The sequence below is a fragment of the Macaca mulatta genome, chromosome 8 (genome assembly GCF_049350105.2).
Source record: "Macaca mulatta isolate MMU2019108-1 chromosome 8, T2T-MMU8v2.0, whole genome shotgun sequence".
In the NCBI taxonomy this organism is placed as follows: domain Eukaryota; kingdom Metazoa; phylum Chordata; class Mammalia; order Primates; family Cercopithecidae; genus Macaca; species Macaca mulatta.
Window position 1 is genome coordinate 137,637,668 of NC_133413.1, and position 18,984 is coordinate 137,656,651.

General features: G+C 39.1%; 1 long non-coding RNA gene across 1 annotated transcript; it reads right to left on the reverse strand.

Annotated features, from left to right (window-relative positions):
- Positions 1–678: 678 nt before the first annotated feature.
- Positions 679–14,332, reverse strand: LOC144330558 (uncharacterized). The gene is made up of 3 exons (XR_013396855.1): positions 14,180–14,332; positions 1,027–1,094; positions 679–778 (listed from the first exon to the last, which is right to left on the reverse strand). It is a non-coding gene; the product is annotated as an uncharacterized LOC144330558 (long non-coding RNA).
- Between the last annotated feature and the right edge of the window lie 4,652 nt (positions 14,333–18,984).

Consider the following 18,984-nt stretch of genomic DNA (forward strand, 5'->3'; position numbering starts at 1 on the left):
CCTCACTAGCAGCTTGGATTTCTAGCAATCAAGAGAGTTTCTTTAATGAATTCTTACACACAATTATAAGATCCTATATAGGTTGCTATCCAAGAAAATTAAGGAAAAAATAATTTCTACACTAATGCTCAGCATGCCTGAACAGCTTACAAAGGAAGCCCTTTCCACGTCTCAGTGTCACACTCCAGGATTTTAATGTCCCATTTCTGAGAAACCATTCCAAACTGCAGTAAATGCAGTCCAAATGTATAAGGACTTGGTACATTGGCAACAAAGCAGATGCAAGAAAAATATGCAAACTCAGGAAAAATGCAAATTAGAAACAGTAAGTGATTTCACATGGTCATGAAATACCCCAGGGAGTGCACCAGGTCAGCGATTTCTTAAGAGAACTTTCAGAAGCAAGTGCACAACCCCAAGTGCTCTGTGGGTTTCTATTAAGACCCCACTTTTACAATTGGGAGAGACTAGATTCTGTGGGGCCTTTAATTATCTGTTCTTAAAAACCTAAATAATAAACATTGCAAGGACTCAGCCAGTTCATAATTATCTTCACGACAGTGACTCTCTTGGGGTTTTGCTGATTGGTCCTTACTTGGAAGGTGGAAATAGAGTAGGCAAGTAGGAAAAACAAAGCATAAAAGAGGCAGTGCATCTCTCTGCTTGAGGAAAACTCACTTTGGACAGCACCTTGAATGCTATCAGGGAAGCTAGAGTGTTCTCCTGTTCTTTGCTGTCCTTGCCAGTGTCTTCTCCTGAACTCACATCAGAAGTATGCCTTCCAGGCGAAAATGCAACAATAGTAATATTAATAATAATGAGTGAAGTGTATTAAGCACTTTTGTGCCAGTACTGTTCTCAGACAGGCAGACAGACACACACAAATAAATATGTATATATACACAAATACTCCTCAACTTGCAATGGGGTTATGTCCCGATAAAGGCATCACACACACACACACATCCATTAACTATATTTCACAAATGAGGAACAGAAAAGTTACTAACTTGACCAAAGTCTTACAGTAAGAAGATGATGCCAAGGTTCTAACCGAGGCACTCCAATTCTAAGGTCAACTCTGTTAGTGCTATCTAAAAAAGAAAAGCAATAATAAATTATCCACAAGAAAATTTTACAACCCAAGTTTTTCATACTCTTTAAAAAGACATTTTTTTCACATGTACTCTCATATTCTATGATTAGTCCTAGTCATTCTCACTTCACAGCTAGAGAAACTAAGACCGGAAGAGCTTCCAGATCTTGACTAGTACCACTCAATGAGTGGGAGGACCAGAATCCTGTACTGATCATGCAAACTTCACCACATAACAGCTTGTGATATTGAGTGAGTTGTTTCACCTATATGACCCCTCAAAACCAATTTATTAATCTTGAAAGTGGGAATAATAACAATTTCTGTGTAATAGGTTGTTGGAGCACAAAATAAAGTTATATGTATAAAGCATTTAGCACAGTTCATGGTGCATACAGATCTGTAGTAAATATTTGTTATAATTATCAGCAAATCATCTCCCTCATTACTGCAGTTGATTCTCCTTTTTACATTATTGGAAAGAAATTTTTCAACTGAGTTTCAGTTGAATACAGTATTAGATTATTCCTTAACTGAGTTTCAGTATTTTAAATGTATACTCCCTACTCAAAACTACCCCCGAAATCACGCCTGTAATCCCAGCACTCTGGGAGGCCAAGGCAAGTGGATCATGAGGTCGGGAGATCAAGACCATCTTGGCTAACACAGTGAAACCCAGTCTCTACAAAAAATACAAAAAAACTAGCTGGGTGTGGTGGCGGGCGCCTGTAGTCCCAGCTACTTGGGAGGCTGAAGCAGGAGAATGGCGTGAACCCGGGAGGTGGAGCTTGCAGTGAGCTGAGATTATGCCACTGCACTACGGCTTGGGTGACAGAGTGAGACTCCATCTCAAACAAACAAACAAACAAAGTACCTACTAAAAGGAAGTTCTTCAATGCTGAGACTTTGAACAAAGAAAAACTGTGCTCTAACAGGAAGCTGGTGACGTAGAAAGGTAAAGTTTCACTTCACAGGCACCTTTATTTCCCTCAAGGTGGACACTGAATGATTTGTGTGTGTGCACATTTTTCTATGCATTATTCAAAATTAAAATTCCTTAGAGGGAACCACTGAAAGCCAATTATTTAAAAAACTTAAAAAATGACAACTTGAAGAGTTCTTTGGTACTGATTCATCAAACTTAGCAATGATTTAACTGTAATTCTTTATTCAGATTCATCTCCCACAAAATAAAAATGCCATAAAGCTTTACAGCACTGTATTGTAATGAATAGAGAAACTAAAGAAAAAGTAAGATAAGCAAGTGAGAGGAAAATCCCAAAATGAGCCCATCCTGGCATCTTTCTAAAAAGAAAGAAACAAACAAACAAGCAGCCCCTCCTCTCAGCTCTTTGGAAAGAAATATTTAATCTTGACAATATCTGCACTTCGTAGTTGATTCATAGCATGACCTATCTCAAACAAGTTAAGATTCAAATGAAGTTTGCAATTAATCTTTCTATATCACTTTGCAAAACATTCTCATAACCTCATCCAGCCCTTTTACAAATCAATTCTGTGAGATGAACATCACTGTGTTCCCATTTTACAGAGGAAGGCACTGAGCCACAGAGAGTCCATATACTCACGATCAACAAAGCGGTAAGACTAAGAACCAGGAATGATATTGTCTTCCTTCTCCAAATATCCTGTTCTTTATTATGAGTACCTAAAGAGTATTAAAAATTAATTATAGCTCAACAGTAGTAAGTAAATGTCCTCATGTGAAATCCATGGTTTAAAACTTAAGATTATTATTTATCAAATAAGTTAAATCCTACTCACTTAACAATATTCATTGAGCTCATTCTGTAAACAAACATTAGGCCAGGGGCAGATATGAAATATGAGGCTCAATCTGTGATCACAGAGATGAAATATACAATTTAGAGAGAGAAAGATAAGCATGATGACAAATAAATAATGTATGAAAATTAGTCACTATTTTAGGCCAACTTTTTCTAAGCTGTAAGCTGTCATCCTACTTCTGCCAGGTGTTAATAATTGTTTTAAAAAGTGGGGGAAGAAGAGTACTTCATGGTGGGAAGATATTCATTGAGGACATAAGCATCTTCCTCTTGGAAATTAACAATGCATAGTGGCCTATTTCAAGTTTTGAAAGCCCTGCAAACAATAAAAACCTGATTAGTTTTTATTGAATCAGTATCTCCTAAACACTTTTTTATGAAACAAGGTTACTCATAAATCTTGTTGAGGAACTAATGTCCTAGGAAAGTGGTTTTCAAGCTTGAGCATGTACATAAGTATCATTGGAAAGGTTGCTAAAATACAAATGTGTGGGCTCCACTCCAGAAATTCTGATTCAAGTGGTCTCATTTGTCATTTGAGAACTTGCATTTTAGTCAAATTCCTAGCTGATCTGATGTTCAGGACTGGGAACTTAATTTGAGTAGTATCTCTACAGAACAGTTTTTAAAATGTTCTCCTGGAGTAGGATGGTGAGACTTAACAAAAATATAATACACTCAGGTGATGGACACCCTTAGTGTCCTGATTGGATCACTACATGTTATATACATGTAACCCATTTTCTCAAGTACCCCATAAATTTACACAAATAAATAAATAAAATTATACTTTTCTCAATTAAAAAAATAAAATAAATGCTCCTCTAGAATGTTAGAATCTTTCTAATTTTTTGTAATAGTCATAAATACATATTCTCGTCATTAAATGCATGTAGTTACATTCCTTTACATGATGCACCAGAAAGAATATCCATGATAAGATGGAAAGAATGAAGAGAAGAAGGTATTGTTTAAAAGACCTATTATGAGAATAACTCAAATTCTATGTCTACCATTATTAAACTGTGTGGCTTAGAGCAGTGATCGGAAGGCATTTGTTTGTTTGTTTGTTTGTTTTTGTTTTATACTTTATGTTCTAGGGTCTATGTGCACAATGCGCAGGCTTGTTACATATGTATACATGTGCCATCTTGGTGTGCTGCACCCATTAACTCGTCATTTACATTAGGTATATCTCCTAATGCTATCCCTCCCCACTCCTCCCACCCCACAACAGGCCCCAGTGTGTGATGTTCCCCTTCCTGTGTCCAAGTGTTCTCATTGTTCAATTCCCACCTATGAGTGAGAACATGCGGTGTTTGGTTTTCTGTTCTTGCGATAGTTTGCTGAGAATGATGGTTTCCAGCTGCATCCATGTCCCTAAAAAGGACATGAACTCAGCCTTTTTTATGGCTGCACAGTATTCCATGGTGTATATGTGCCACATTCTCTTAATCCAGTCTGTCATTGATGAACATTTGAGTTGGTTCCAAGTCTTTGCTATTGTGAATAGTGCTGCAATAAACATACGTGTGCATGTGTCTTTATAGCAGCATGATTTATAATCCTTTGGGTATATACCCGGTAATGGGATGGCTGGGTCAAATGGCATTTCTAGTTCTAGATCCTTGAGGAATCGCCACACTGTTTTCCACAATGGTTGAACTAGTTTACAATCCCACCAACCGTGTAAAAGTGTTCCTAATTCTCCACATCCTCTCTAGCTCCTGTTGTCTCCTGACTTTTTAATGATTGCCATTCTCACTGGTGTGACATGGTATCTCATTATGGTTTTGATTTGCATTTCTCCGATGGCTAGTGATGATGAACATTTTTTCATGTGTCTGTTGGCTGTATAAATGCTTTCTTTTGAGAAGTGTCTGTTCATATCCTTTGTCCACTTTTTAATGGGGTTGTTTGCTTTTTCTTGTAAATTTGTTTTCAGTTCCTTGTAAATTCTGGATATTAGCCCTTTATCAGATGAGCAGATTGCAAAAATTTTCTCCCATTCTGTAGGTTGCCTTTTCATTCTGATCGTAGTTTCTTTTGCTGTTCAGAAGCTCTTTAGTTTAATTAGATCCCATTTGTCAATTTTGGCTTTTGTTGCCATTGCTTTTGGTGTTTTAGACATGAAGTCCTTGCCCATGCCTATGTCCTTAATGGTATTACCTAGGTTTTCTTCTAGGGTTTTTATGGTCTCAGGTCTAACATTTAAGTCTCTAATCCATCTTGAATTAATTTTTGTATAAGGTGTAAGGAAGGCTTCCATTTTCAGCTTTCTACATATAGCTAGCCAGTTTTCCCAGCACCATGTATTAAATAGGGAATCCTTTCCCCATTTCTTGTTTTTGTCAGATTTGTCAAAGATCAGATGGTTGTAGATGTGTGGTGTTATTTCTGAGGGTTCTGTTCTGTTCCATTGGTCTATATCTCTGTTTTGGTAACAGTACCATGCTGTTTTGGTTACTGTAGCCTTGTAGTATAGTTTGAAGTCAGGTAGCGTGATGCCTCCAGCTTTGTTCTTTTGACTTAGGATTGTCTTGGCAATGCGGGCTCTTGTTTGGTTCCATATGAACTTTAAAGTAGTTATTTCCAATTCTGTGAAGAAAGTCATTGGTAGCGTAATGGGGATAACATTGAATCTATAAATTACCTTGGGCAGTATGGCCATTTTCACAATATTGATTCTTCCTATCCATGAGCATGGAATGTTCTTCCATTTGTTTGTGTCCTCTTTTATTTCACTGAGCAGTGGTTTGTAGTTCTCCTTGAAGAGGTCATTCACATCCCTTGCAAGTTGGATTCCTAGGTGTATTATTCTCTTTGAAGCAATTGTGAATGGGAGTTCATTCATGATTTGGCTCTCTGTCTGGTATTGGTGTATAAGAATGCTTGTGATTTTTGCACATTGATTTTGTATCCTGAGATTTTGCTGAAGTTGCTTATTAGCTTAAGGAGATTTTGGGCTGAGATGATGGGATTTTCTAAATATACAATCATGTCATCTGCCAATAGGGACAGTTTACTTCTTCTTTTCCTAACTGAATACCCTTTATTTCTTTCCCTTGCCTGATTGCCCTGGTTGGAACTTCCAACACTATGTTGAATAGGAGTGGTGAGAGAGGGCATCCCTGTCTTGTGCCAGTTTTTAAGGGGAATGCTTCCAGTGTTTGCCCATTCGGTATGATATTGGCTGTGGGTTTGTCATAAATAGCTCTTATTATTTTGAGATACGTTCCATCAATACCGAATTTATTGAGAGCTTTTAGCATGAAGGGCTGTTGAATTTTGTCAAAGGCCTTTTCTGCATCTATTGAGATAATCATGTGTTTTTTGTCTTTGGTTCTGTTTATATGCTGGATTACATTTATTGATTTGCATATGTTGAACCAGCCTTGCACCCCAGGGATGAAGCCCACTTGATCATGGTGGATAAGCTTTTTGATGTGCTGCTGGATTTGGTTTGCCAGTATTTTATTGAGGATTTTTGCATCGATGTTCATTAGGGATATTGGTCTGAAATTCTTTTTTTTGTTGTTGTTGTGTCTCTGCCAGGCTTTGGTATTAGGATGATGTTAGCCTCATAAAATGAGTTAGGGAGGATTCCCTCTTTTTCTATTGATTGGAATAGTTTCAGAAGGAATGGTACCAGCTCCTCCTTGTACCTCTGGTAGAATTTGGCTGTGAATCCGTCTGGTCCTGGACTTTTTTTGGGTGGTAGGCTGTTAACTGTTGCTTCAATTTCAGAGCCTGTTATTTGTCTATTCAGGGATTCAACTTCTTTCTGGTTTAGTCTTGGGAGAATGTATGTGTCCAGGAATTTATCCATTTCTTCTAGATTTTCTAGTTTATTTGCATAGAAGTCTTTATAGTATTCTCTGATGGTAGTTTGTATTTCTGTGGGGTCAGTGGTAATATCCCCTTCATCATTTTTTATATTGTCTAGTTGATTCTTCTCTCTTTTATTCTTTATAAGTCTGGCTAGCGGTCTATCTATTTTTTTAATCTTTTCAAAAACCCAGCTCCTGGAATTGTTGATTTTTTGAAGGGTTTTATTGTGTCTCTAGCTCCTTCAGTTCTGCTCTGATCTTCGTTATTTCTTGCCTTCTGCTAGCTTTTGAATGTGTTTGCTCTTGCTTCTCTAGTTCTTTTAATTGTGATGTTAGGCTGTCAATTTTAGATCTTTCCTGCTTTGTCTTGTGGGCATTTAGTGCTATAAATTTCCCTCTACACACTGCTTTAAATGTGTCCCAGAGATCCTGGTATGTTGTATCTTTGTTCTCATTGATTTCAAAGAATATCTTTATTTCTGCCTTCATTTCATTATGTACCCAGTAGTCATTCAGGAGCAAGTTGTTCAGTTTCCATGTGGTTGAGCGGTTTTGATTGAGTTTCTTAGTCCTGAGTTCTAGTTTGATTGCACTGTGGTCTGAGAGACACAGTTTGTTATAATTTCTGTTCTTTTACATTTGCTGAGGAGTGCTTTACTTCCAACTATGTGGTCAGTTTTGGAATAAGTGTGATGTGGTACAGAGAAGAACGTATATTCTGTTGATTTGGGGTGGAGAGTTCTGTAGATGTTTATTAGGTCCACTTGGTGCAGAGTTGAGTTCAATTCCTGGATATCCTTGCTAACTTTCTATCTCGTTGATCTGTCTAATGTTGACAGTGGGGTGTTAAAGTCTCCCATTATTATTGTGTGGGAGTCTAAGTCTCTTTGTAAGTCTCTAAGGACTTGCTTTATGAATCTGGGTGCTCCTGTATTGGATGCATATATATTTAGGATAGTTAGCTGTTCTTGTTGAATTGATCCCTTTCCCAATATGTAATGACCTTCTTTGTCTCTTTTGATCTTTGATGGTTTAAAGTCTGTTTTATCAGAGACTAGGATGCAACCCCTGCCTTTTTTTTTTCCATTTGCTTTGTAGATCTTCCTCCATCCCTTTATTTTAAGCCTATCTGTGTCTCTGCACATGAGATGGGTCTCCTGGATACAGCAAACTGATGGGTCTTGACTCTTTATCCTATTTGCCAGTCTGTGTCCTTTAATTGGACCATTTAGCCCATTTACATTTAAGGTCAATATTGTTATGTGTGAATTTTATCCAGTCATTATGATGTTAACTGGTTATTTTGCTCGTTAGTTGATGCAGTTTCTTCCTAGTATTGATGGTCTTTACATTTTGGCCTGTTTTTGCAATGACTGGTACTGGTTGTTCCTTTCCATGTTTAGTGCTTCCTTCAGGAGCTCTTCTAGGGCAGGTCTGGTGGTAACAAAATCTCTCAGCATTTGCTTGTCTGTAAAGGATTTTATTTCTCCTTCACTTATGAAAGTTAGTTTGGCTGGATAGGAAATTCTGGGTTGAAAATTCTTTAAGAATGTTGAATATTGGCCCCCACTGTCTCTGGCTTGTAGAGTTTCTGCCGAGAGATCTGCTGTTAGTCTGATGGGCTTCCCTTTGTGGGTAACCCGACCTTTCTCTCTGACTGCCCTTAACATTTTTTCCTTCATTTCAAGTGCCCTTAACTTTTTTTCCTTCATTTCAACTTTGGTGAATCTGACAATTATGTGTTTTGGAGCTCTTCTCAACGAGTATCTTTGTGGCATTCTCTGTATTTCCTGAATTTGAATGTTGGCCTGCCTTGCTATGTTGGGGAAGTTCTCCTGGATAATATCCTGCAAAGTGTTTTCCAACTTGGTTGCATTCTCCCCATCACTTTCAGGTACACCAATCAGATGTAGATTTGGTCTTTTCACATAATCCCATATTTCTTGGAGACTTTGTTCATTTCTTTTTGCTCTTTTTTCTTTAGACTTCTCTTCTTGCTTCATTTCGTTCATTTGATCTTCAGTCACTGATACCCTTTCTTCCAGTTGATCGAGTCAGTGACTGAAGCTTGTGTATTTGTCACGTAGTTCTTGTGTAATGGTCTTCATCTCTTTCAGGTCATTTATGGACTTCTCTTCATTGGTTATTCTAGTTATTCATTCGTCAAATCTTTTTTCAAGGTTTTTAGTTTCTTTGCGCTGGGTTCGTAATTCCTCCTTTAGCTCTGAGAAGTTTGATCATCTGAAGCCTTCTTCTCTCAACACGCCAAAGTCATTCTCCATCCATCTTTGTTCCATTGCTGGTGATGAGCTGCATTCCTTTGGAGGGGGAGAGGTGCTCTGATTTTTAGAATTTTCATCTTTTCTGAACTGCTTTTTCCCCATCTTTGTGGTTTTATCTACCTTTGGTCTTTGATGATGGTAACTTACAGATGGGGTTTTTGTGTGGATGTCCTTTCTGTTTGTTAGTTTTCCTTCTAACAGTCAAGACCCTCAGCTTCAGGTCTGTTGGAGTTTGCCTGCAGTCTACTCCAGACCCTGTTTGTCAGGGTATCAGCAGCGAAGGCTGCAGAAGAGAGAATATTGCTGAACAGCAAGTGTTGCTGTCTAATTGTTCCTCTGGAAGCTTTGTCTCAGAGGTGTACCCAGCCGTGTGAGGTGTGAGGTGTCAGTCTGCCCCTAGTGGTGGATGTCTCCCAATTAGGCTACTCGGGGGTCAGGGACCCACTTGAGCAGACAGTCTGTCTGTTCTCAAATCTCAAACTCCGTGCTGGGAAAACTGCTACTGTCTTCAAAGATGTCAGACAGGGACATTTACATCTGCAGAGGTTTCTGCTGCCTTTTGTTTGGCTATGCCCTGTCCCCAGAGGTGGAGTCTACAGAGGCAGGCAGGCCTCCTTGAGCTGTGGTGGGCTCCACCCAGTTTGAGCTTCTGGGCTGCTTTGTTTACCTACTTAAGCCTCAGCAGTGGTGGGTGCCCATCCCCCAGTCTCTCTGCTGCCTTGCAGTTAGATATCAGACTGCTGTGCTAGCAATGAGGGAGGCTCCGTGGGCGTGGGACCCTCTGAGCCAGGCGTGGGATATAATCTCCTGATGTGCCGTTTGCTAAGACCCTTGGTAAAGCACAGTATTAGGGTGGGAGTGACCTGATTTTCCAGATGTTGTGTGTCACAGTTTCCCTTGGCTAGGAAAAGGAATTCCATTCCCCCTTGTGCTTCCCAGGTGAGGTGATGCCTTGCCCTGCTTAGGCTCTTGCTCCTTGGGCTGCACCCGCTCTCCTGCACCAACTGTCTGACATGCCCCAGTGAGATGAACCCAGTACCTCGGTTGGAAATGCAGAAATCACCCCTCTTCTATGTCACTCATGCTGGGAGCTGGAGGCTGGAGCTGTTCCTATTTGGCCATCTTGGTGCCCTCCCAGAAGGCATTTTAAATTGAGGTGGAGATATGTACAAAGCCATGTGGGAAATATCATGTGTCCCTGCATACAGAGAACAAGCTATTTTGCTTGGTTGGAGATGAGGAGACAGAGGCTGTACATAAGAATGTGTTCAATTTAAAGCAACAAAATATGTGAACCAAATGACTTTGAACAATCAAGGGGAAATATTGGCTCACATCACTAAAATATATAGAGACACAGCAGATTTACAGTTAGATCTGATGATCTGCTAGCTCTATCCCCTCCAGAATGTAGGCTCCAGGCAGGCAGGCAGGAAGAGGACATCAGTTCTCTTGGTGTCTACCATGCTGCCTGTATTACAGTAGGTCCTCAATAAATTCATGTTGTAGGAAATTAATGCATATCCTCAAAGATGTGGTTAGTTTCAGTATCACTCCTTTCCTCATGGTTTCCACTTCAATATTAGTCTAACTTGCCTTAGAGACACAAGATGACTGCTATTTGCTTCAGTTAGCTAAACACTTTTTTCATGGCTGTGAGAGACTAGCTACCTCTTCCATAAATGAATTTTCTTTTCTTCCTGGGCGCAATAGTCTCTATTTCCTTCTTTTACAATTGGGTGTATCCATGCAACTCAATTCTAGCCAATGGCGTGTGAGTAGTAGTGATATCTACCATTTACAGACCTACACATAAAGGCTCCCAGGCACATCTTCTCTGCTCTTTCCTGGAACACTTGCTTGATGGCAATAAATACAGCAACCTTAGCAGCTACATATTGCAGTTGGCAGAGCTTTCACATTTCAGCCTCTTCATATTTTTTAGTTTTGTTGTCACTGTTGTTATTTCTTAATTGATTTAGGAGCTGACCTAATAAAAAATTGAAGAAAAATAAAGCATTTTGTTCTGGGTTTCTCATTAGGAACATGAGGTTAACTCTATTGCAACTGGCTTAGTTCATATGATCATCCCCAGAGGTGAGGGAAAGAGATGTGCTAATTGATTAAGCCAAGGTCACATGGTCGAAATTTAGAATTGGGTTTTGAGGTCAGTTTCCCTAAACCACCCAGATATCCAAGTGGAAATCAGGCTCCATTGACAAAAGGGAATAGTTCTTAGAAATACAACTACAAATGTCCAATCCAAGTTGACAAGTTCCAAGCAAGGAAGGGCTTTCCATTAAAGAATGTGGATGCTACCTGGGGGGCAACTGGAGGCCACTGCTGAATTTTAAGCATGGGAGTAACACGGTCAGGTTTTTTTAAATTACAAAATGCTTTAGCACAGAGAAAATTATAAAGAACAATATAAGTAACAGATACGCACTCACTATCCTGCTTAATCAAATGTCACACTTTGCCAAGCTTGATTTAAATTTTTTAAAGCAAAGAAACGTTACAGATATGGCTGAAACATCCTATGTGCCCCACTGCTGATACATACCTCTCTTCCCAAGGGTAACCACTTTCTGACTTTGATACTTATCATTCCCAGGCATGATTTAATATTATTGCTGAATTTGCATATATACATAAATAATATATACAGTTGTTTGCATGTTTTAAAACTTTGTATTAAATAACGTCAAATGATTAACATTTTTCACAAATTGCATTTTAACTCAGTCTTTTATAAGATTGCCAACAATGACATCTCTTCAGATCATTCATTTGGACCATTATATTATTTTTCATTGTATGACTATGCCATGGCTCATTTATCCATTCTGTTGTGGATAAACACTTGTGTTGTTTCTATAATTTTGCTGTTAAAAATAATGGCATTGTGAACATTCTTGTGTGTATATCATTGTGTACACATGCTAGAGTTTCTCTAATGTATTCTGGTGTATATTGCTGGGCCAAAGGCCATGTGAGTCTTCAACTTCCCTAGATGTCATACCAACTCATACATATATGACCAGTGTGAGCATTCTCAGTGCTCTACATTGTCCAGATTCTGCAAGAAGCACTGGTGGCCTATTGGTTAGGTTGACTGATATTAGAAGGTTATTGCCAAAGTCTATGTGAGAGACACTGGGGGTCTTAAATACCTATATGTAAGGGAGATAAAGTGAGACAGGAAAGAAGTTAACATATTTAGGAACAAAATCCACATGACTTGATGATTGATTATGGAGAAAATAGGGAGAAGAAGGGAACAAGAAGACTCTCAAGTCTCTAGCTTGAACACAAGAGGAAACTTATGTGTAGTGAGACTGATGACTAATTCCTTTTGAACATGGTGCCTTTGAGGGTTTGGTAGTAAAAAAGAAAGCACTATCCATCAGGCATTTGGATATTTAGGTCTGGAAGATTGAAAAGAGATCAAAATAGAAAATAAAAATTATAAAATCATCAAAATGGGTAAAATTAGAAGAGTTGGATCAAGAAAAATACGTAGAATCAGTAGAGAAGTGAGTTAAGAAAATATCTCTGGGAAACATTAATATTTAAAGGTACATAAAAGGAGAAGAAGACTGTAGAGAAGACAGAGACTGAAGAAGGAGACAAAGTGTCTCATGTTGTAGTAGCCAGAGGAATAGAGCTTCAAAGAGTGAGTCGTCAACCACATTAAATGCAGCTAGAAAACCAAGAAGGTAAAAAATGAAAAATTAACATTAACATACAATGAAGTTATTAAGCCCATGTTAAAATGGTTTCAGTGGAATAGCATAGATGGAAATAATTGCAATTAGTTAAAGAATTTTTTTAAAAGAGAAAAATTCATACAGCTAACTTTCTCAAATTAAATTTTTTGAAAATAAAACAGTGAGATGGAATTGGGTGCAAGATGTTTATTGAAAATCAATACACGTGAAAGGAAAGAGAATGAACCTAAGAAAATTGGCTCCAGAATCTATTAATGTAAAGACTATGTTATATTGTCTCTCTATCTTTAGGGAAAAATATACCAAATTCACCTTGTGTCACCAGAATCAGATTCATTAAACCCATTTTGGACCACTCTCACCACTAGTTTCACCCTCAGAGACATAGTAAGGAAACTAAAGCAAAAGATTACAAGAGCAAAGGACAAAAAAGGAAATGGCATTTTCTCCCTTCACCTTTGCCCTCTTTGATTTTCTCCATTGTTGCTAAAAGGAACACTTAGAAAACTATGAAAGAAACTTCTGCCTGTAAATGAAGCTCCATGATTATGAATTCTGAATCCTTGTAACAGAAGGACCAATAGCACTGATACATGACTTCTATTAGTGAAGACTGGGAAGGTGGGTGACTTTAGCTCACTGAAGCTGATCACAGCAAAATAAAAAATGATCACAGTGCCCCTCTTTATCCTGGGGTAACTATGAACATTCAATGGGAGCCAACTACTGTATTCAGGTCCTGGGTGCAGCTCCTGGCACATGTCATCGCCCATGAGGTAGTAGTTCTGAGTACCCTTGCCCATCAGTGGTGCTGAGGGGAGAAGGGAGGGCAGCCTGCTCACTGGGGAGAGCAGGAATGAGGCTAGGAAGGACAGGGACCCGGCAAAGATGTCTTGTGTTTGAGAGAGACTTCAGTTTATGTTCAGTCAACTTCCTGTGGTGCTAAGAAGTGAAAGTTGAACTTGACTATCAAGGAACAGGCAGTTTGTTAGCTGGGCCCCTGGGAGGAAGTCAACAAGCTCCACCACATCTAACACCTACTGCTTGCAGCCCTTCCCCCAGGTCAGGCAGCTGCGCACCTCATGCTTCCAACCGAGGGGGAATGAATGGGTACCAAGGAGTAGATGAGTTTACTTCTTTCCCAGGGATGAGAAGCGGGTGAAGAAATCAGCATGTGTTGGACATTTACATGTGCCAGATACCTTATATATGTAGTGCAGTATCATTATCCCCACTATGCAGAAAGGACACTGAGGCTCAGAGACTTTTTCAAGACCACATCTGGTCAATAGGGAGCAAGGGTTCAAAATCATGTCAGTCTGGTACTCAAGTCCCCTGTTCTTTCCATGACTACATTAGATGTATCCCTAGATAGTCTGGGTGTAAGAGCATGAGTCTCCCATGCAAGGAAGTGGGGGCTCTTGGAACATACCTCTTTAAGAAGTCTTCCATCATTGTGCTGCCTTCCTCCTCTGTGCACCCTCAACACTCACTGTTGAGCTCTTCTCTAGGAGTTTGCAATCTAGGGGGAGAGATGGGCACACAAGGAAACAATTTCAAAGTAGTATGGCAAATACTGAGCTAGATAAACACATGAATGACTATGAAGAACAGAGGATTGGGTCTCCTAACTCAACATGAGACTCATGGAAGTCTCCTGAGGAGAAACCTCTGAGTCCTAGAGAGTGATAATTGGCCAGAAAAATTAAGAAGGGGCAGGGAATTCCAGAGAGAAGTAACAGATAAACAAAAGCAAAGAGACATAAGATAGTCTGGAGTCTGGTCAAATTACAATCAGTTGGAAGTAGTAGAGAATAAACTACAAAGTGGAGAGAGGGGAGAAGTAAAGCTGAATAGATAAACAGGGTCAACTCACAGAGGATCCTATGCAAGCTAAATTCCAGGTGCTGCTATAAAAATTCCATGTGCTGCTATAAAAAATTTTCTCATGAAATATTTTAAGATTTTTGTGGAATATTTTAAGACCTTTTGTGGACATCTAATGAAGCACTCCTGTATTTGGAGGCAGCACTGGTAGCAAATCAAACATAATAAAAGGTATGTACATCAAACATTGACACATTGATTCAACATGTATATATTGAGCACCTACTGTGTGCCAGGCACTCTCTTCATCATCAAGTAGTCTGGCACTAAACAAAACACAAAACACAAAACACACTGCCCTCTTTGAAGTGATAATAAAAAAATAAGCGAATTATATATTATCTCAGCAGACATTTCATGGTATGTGGAAAGCATATCAGGGAAAGAGGTGTGAAGTATCATGAGAGGAATTACAATATTAATAGGACGTTAAGACAGCTCCTACTGAAGTCGTGTTTAAACAGACACTCGGAGAAGAGGAGGGAGTTGGCCAAGCTGATATATGGGGAAAGGCATTCCAGGAAGGAGGATCAGCCAGTTCAAAGCCCTGGGGGGTGGGGGCTGAGCTTGGCATATTTGAGGAGTGGTAAGGAGGCCAGTGTGGCTGTAACAAAATGATCAAAGAAAAAGGTGGTAGTAAATGAGGTCAGATAAACAGTAAGAGACAAGGACTTTTTAGACCATCCAGAACTTAGATTTTTCCTGAGAGGGCAGAGGAGCCACGAGAAAGCTTTGAGATGAGGATGAGATGATCTAATTCAGGTTTTAATTGGATAGTTCAGAGCAAGAGTGGGGTCAGGGAACCAGCAAGGAGGCTGTGGCAATAATCATGAAAAGAGGTGCAGTGGCTTGGACCAGGGAGTTAGCAGTGGAAGCAGAGAGAAGTGATGAAACTCTGGATATGGGAAAGGGTGGGCAGGAGAGAACAGTACCCAAGATGATCCAGGATTTTATCCTGAAAAACTGGGGAAAAAGAAAAAACGACAACAACATCAGTGGAAGGGGTTTCAGGGAGACCAGGTGTCCTGGTTGCAGCTTTGTCTTGCCTTAAAAATATTTGAGAACATAACCAGTAATGGGATTGCTGGATTGAATGGTAGTTCCATTTTTAGGCCTTTGAGACATTGCCACACTGCTTTCCTTAGCAAACTAAGGCAGGAACAGAAAACCAAATACCACAAGTTCTCACTTTTAAATGAGAGCTAAATGATGAGAACTCGTGAACACATAGAGGGGAACAAGAGATACTGAGGCCTACCTGAGGGTAGAGGTTGGGAGGAGGGAGAGGATCAGGAAAAATAACCAATGGGCACTAGGCTTAATACCTGGGAGATGAAAGTATCTGTACAACAAAGCCCTGTGGCATAAGTTTCCCTATGTAACAAACCTGCACAGGTACCCCTGAACTTAAAGGTGTATATATATACGAAAGAATTATACTTTTGAGTTTTAATAGCACATTGTCTATAAGGTTTTGCAATTTAAACTTTACTATATTTTTATATAAACAAGAGCTAAGTTGAGTTGACCTTGATATTACATATTACAGATATTTTATTAACATTTATTAATTTTTAATTCTTTGATTTTTTTCAAATTGTGGAATAATATACCTATTTTTCAGATTTCAGGCAGGCCATTGAAAAGTTCCTAGTTCTATTTACTGTTCCTGTAATGCTTTATGAATAAAACAGTGCAGGCTGTCCTCTTAGAGTTTGCAGTCTAAGGTGGAGAAATATAATAAAAGCAAAAGCCTGCATTTTTAACTAATATGGTGTGGGTTCTAAAGCTCAGATGAATTATTTCATTTAGTTCTTTTTTTTTTTAATTTTTTTTAAATTTATTTATTATTATTATACTTTAAGTTGTAGGGTACATGTGCATAACGTGCAGGTTTGTTACATATGTATACTTGTGCCATGTTGCTGTGCTGCACCCATCAACTCATCATTTACATCAGGTATAACTCCCAATGCAATCCCTCCCCCTCCCCCCTCCGCATGATAGGCCCCGGTGTGTGATGTTCCCCTTCCTGAGTCCAAGTGATCTCATTGTTCAGTTCCCACCTATGAGTGAGAACATGCGGTGTTTGGTTTTCTGTTCTTGTGATAGTTTGCTAAGAATGATGGATTCCAGCTGCATCCAAGTCCCTACAAAGGACTCAAACTCATCCTTTTTTATGGCTGCATAGTATTCCATGGTGTATATGTGCCACATTTTCTTAATCCAGTCTGTCACTGATGGACATTTGGGTTGATTCCAAGTCTTTGCTATTGTGAATAGTGCTGCAATAAACATACGTGTGCATGTGTCTTTATAGCAGCATAATTTATAATCCTTTGGGTATATACCCAGTAATGGGATGGCTGGGTCATATGGTACATCTAGTTCTAGATCCTTGAGGAATCGCCATACTGTTTTCCATAATGGTTGAACTAGTTTACAATCCCACCAACAGTGTAAAAGTGTTCCTATTTCTCCACATCCTCTCCAGCACCTGTTGTTTCCTGACTTTTTAATGATTGCCATTCTAACTGGTGTGAGATGGTATCTCATTGTGGTTTTGATTTGCATTTCTCTGATGGCCAGTGATGATGAGCATTTTTTCATGTGTCTGTTGGCTGTATGAATGTCTTCTTTTGAGAAATGTCTGTTCATATCCTTTGCCCACTTTTTGATGGGGTTGTTTGTTTTTTTCTTGTAAATTTGTTTGAGTTCTTTGTAGGTTCTGGATATTAGCCCTTTGTCAGATGAGTAGATTGCAAAAATTTTCTCCCATTCTGTAGGTTGCCTGTTCACTCTGATGGTAGTTTCTTTTGCTGTGCAGAAGCTCTTTAGTTTAATGAGATCCCATTTGTCAATTTTGGCTTTTGCTGCCGTTGCTTTTGGTGTTTTAGACATGAAGTCTTTGCCCATGCCTATGTCCTGAATGGTACTACCTAGGTTTTCCTCTAGGATTTTTACGGTATTAGGTCTAACATTTAAGTCTCTAATCCATCTTGAATTAATTTTCGTATAAGGAGTAGGAAAGGATCCAGTTTCAGCTTTCTACTTATGGCTAGCCAATTTTCCCAGCGCCATTTATTAAATAGGGAATCCTTTCCCCATTTCTTGTTTCTCGCAGGTTTGTCAAAGATCAAATGGCTGTAGATGTGTGGTATTATTTCTGAGGACTCTGTTCTGTTCCATTGGTCTATATCTCTGTTTTGGTCCCAGTACCATGCTGTTTTGGTTACTGTAGCCTTGTAGTATAGTTTGAAGTCAGGTAGCGTGATGCCTCCAGCTTTGTTCTTTTGACTTAGGATTGTCTTGGAGATGCGGGCTCTTTTTTGGTTCCATATGAACTTTAAAGCAATTTTTTCCAATTCTGTGAAGAAACTCATTGGTAGCTTGATGGGGATGGCATTGAATCTATAAATTACCTTGGGCAGTATGGCCATTTTCACGATATTGATTCTTCCTATCCATGAACATGGTATGTTCTTCCATTTGTTTGTGTCCTCTTTTATTTCACTGAGCAGTGGTTTGTAGTTCTCCTTGAAGAGGTCCTTTACATCCCTTGTAAGTTGGATTCCTAGGTATTTGATTCTCTTTGAAGCAATTGTGAATGGAAGTTCATTCCTGATTTGGCTCTCTGTTTGTCTGTTACTGGTGTATAAGAATGCTTGTGATTTTGGCACATTGATTTTGTATCCTGAGACTTTGCTGAAGTTGCTTATCAGCTTAAGGAGATTCTGGGCTGAGACAATGGGGTTTTCTAAATATACAATCATGTCATCTGCAAACAGAGACAATTTGACTTCTTCTTTTCCTAACTGAATACCCTTGATTTCTTTCTCTTGCCTGATTGCCCTAGCCAGAACTTCCAGCACTATGTTGAATAGGAGTGGTGAGAGAGGGCATCCCAGTCTTGTGCCAGTTTTCAAAGGGAATTTTTCCAGTTTTTGCCCATTCAGTATGATATTGGCTGTGGGTTTGTCATAAATAGCTCTTATTATTTTGAGGTACGTTCCATCAATACCGAATTTATTGAGCGTTTTTAGCATGAAGGGCTGTTGAATTTTGTCAAAAGCCTTTTCTGCATCAATTGAGATAGTCATGTGGTTCTTGTCTTTGGTTCTGTTTATATGCTGGATTATGTTTATTGATTTGCATATGTTGAACCAGCCTTGCATCCCAGGGATGAAGCCCACTTGATCATGGTGGATAAGCTTTTTGATGTGTTGCTGAATCTGGTTTGCCAGTATTTTATTGAGGATTTTTGCATCGATGTTCATCAGGGATATTGGTCTAAAATTCTCTTTTTTTGTTGTGTCTCTGCCAGGCTTTGGTATCAGGATGATGTTGGCC